Source organism: Apium graveolens, chromosome 6 (genome assembly GCF_009905375.1).
Source record: "Apium graveolens cultivar Ventura chromosome 6, ASM990537v1, whole genome shotgun sequence".
Taxonomy (NCBI): Eukaryota; Viridiplantae; Streptophyta; class Magnoliopsida; order Apiales; family Apiaceae; genus Apium; species Apium graveolens.
The window spans coordinates 57166373-57168884 of record NC_133652.1 but is presented as its reverse complement, the minus strand read 5'-3'; the positions used below and the strand labels follow the sequence as shown (position 1 = coordinate 57168884).

At 41.6% G+C, this 2512-nt stretch overlaps 1 non-coding gene across 1 annotated transcript; it reads left to right on the top strand.

Moving 5' to 3' along the window:
- The first annotated feature begins 1658 nt into the window (after positions 1-1658).
- Positions 1659-1765, top strand: LOC141669987 (small nucleolar RNA R71). The gene has a single exon (XR_012554240.1). It is a non-coding gene; the product is annotated as a small nucleolar RNA R71 (small nucleolar RNA).
- The last annotated feature ends 747 nt before the right edge of the window (positions 1766-2512 follow it).

Genomic DNA, 2512 nt, shown 5'->3' with positions numbered 1-2512 from the left:
AGGCTTTTTCTAAGGCATCGAACCTTAGCAATTGGTCCAGTTCTGAGGTAACTACAGAATCGACCAACTCCATCTTTATGCACTCCTCATTTTTCGTAGGAAATTTCATAGCATTGAACACATTAAAAGTTATATCCTAATCCAACACTCGCATTGTGAGCCCACCCTTCTGCACATCTATCAAGGTTCGGCTAGTAGGCAAGAAAGGTCTTCCCAAGATTATGGGAATCTTCTTATCTTCCTCGAAATCAAGAATTACGAAATCAGTAGGGAAGATGAATTTATCAACCTTTACCACGACATCCTCCACAATACCTCACGGATATGTAATAGAACGGTCGGCCAACTGCAAGGTCATATAAGTCAGTTTTGGATCAGGTAAGTCCAACTGCTTGAAGATTGACAAAGACATCAGATTGATGCTAGCTCCCAAGTCACATAAGCATCTGTCAAAATACACTTTTCCAATAGTACACGGAATAGTGAAGCTTCCTGGATCTTTAACCTTCGGAGGCAACTTCTGTTGCAACACAGCACTGCATTCCTCCGTAAGAGCGACTGTCTCTAAATCATCTAGCTTCACTTTCTGAGAGAGAATACCTTTCATAAACTTTGCATAACTAGGCATCTGCTCAAGAGTCTCAGTGAAGGGTATGTTGATATGAAGTTTCTTGAACACCTCCAGAAACTTCTCAAATTACTTGTCCAGCTTTTTCTTCTGCAGCCGCTTAGGAAAAGGCGGTGGAGGATATATCTATTTCTCCACTGTATTACCCTCAAGAAGAGTGTGCTCAACAGTAGTCTTCCTTGGTTCCACTTCTACTTCCCGCTGCTCTACTTCTTTCTCAGCCTCGGCTTCTTTAGTCAACACTTGAGTTTGTTCGGGATTCGCAACCTTTCCAGACCTTAAAGTGATTGCATTTACCAGCTCCTTAGCTTCCTCATTTCCTGGCACTTCAGTGTCACTGGGTAGTGTATCAGGATAACGATTAAGCAAGGCATTGGCAATTTGACCAATTTGATTTTCCAAGGTCTTGATAAAAATGGCTTGACTTTTGCACATTAGCTTCAACTCCTCTAATTCAGATTTTTCATTAGCTTGTTGCAGCTGGAGTTGTTGTCTCGGTGCATATTGAGGTTGTTGAAAACTAAGGGGGTTGTATTGCTTAGCTGGATACTGCTGATAAGGCTGTTGAACCACATTCTAAGTGTTGCTCCAACTGAAATTAGGATAATTGCGGTTGTTGGGATGATAAGTAGTTGGCACAGGTTGCTGCGAATGCTGAAAGTTGCTCACAAACTGAGCTGATTCACTAGAAATTGTGCACTGATTAGTCTTATGGGCACCAGCACAAAGCTCACAGACACTAGCGATATGATTAACTCTATAATTAGCCAAAGTGTCCACCTTCATCGTCAAATCCTTAAGTTGGGCAGCTATAGCAGTTGCGGCATCCAACTCCAGAATTCCTGCTACCTTTTCCTGAGTCAGTCTCTGGGAAGGATCCTGGTACTCATTAGCAGCCATCAGTTCAATAAGTTCATAAGATTCATCGTAGCTTTTAGCCCACAAGGCTCCTCCTGATGCTGCATCAAGCATGGGTCTAGAAGTAGCACCCAATCTATTATAGAAGCAATTAATAATCATCCAATTGGGTATGCCATGGTGTGGGAACTTCTTTAGAATCTCCTTATATCGATCCCAAGCCTCACACAGAGATTCTCCAGTTTGCTGAGCAAACTGAGTAAGAGCATTCCTGATTGCAACAGTCTTTGCCATAGGGAAGAATTTAGTGACAAACTTTTGAGCAAGATCTTCCCAAGTGGTGATAGACACTGCTGGTAGAGAATGTAACCAACACTTAGCTTTGTCCCTCAGAGAGAATGGGAAAAGTCGTAGCTTGATAGCATCTTCAATCACATCATTGAATTTGAAAGTGTCGTAGATCTCGATGAAATCCCTGATGTGCATGTTGGGGTCTTCAATAGGAGAACCTCCAAACTAAACTGAGATCTGTATCATCTGAATCGTGCTTGACTTTATCTCAAAAGTATTTTTCCTGATGGCTGGCCTGATGATGCTTGACTGAATGTCATTTATCTTAGGCTGAGAATAGTCCATCAAAGCCTTAGGATTTTCTGTTTGATCACCCATCTCTACTAAAGCTGGTTCCTCGATTTTCTCTTCTTCTTCTACCTTCTTTTCTTCATCAACAATTTCCCTTCGAACCACCACAAGTTCTTCCTCGGCTTTATCCAGTGTTATCTTACAAGTACGCGAACGCGTATGCATACACCCTCGCTAGAGTAACTGAAATAATGCAAGGAAACAAATAAGTAACAATGTTCGAGTCAATGAACTTTAACGACCACTGATGGAAAGCACGTAAACTATAAATTAACACTCCAGTCCCCGAAAGCGGCACCAAAAAATTGTTAGTCGCTAAACACGCGCTAATAATACACGCAAGTATACGAGTTCGCAAGTAGTATAGAATCTTTTCTAGTTCAT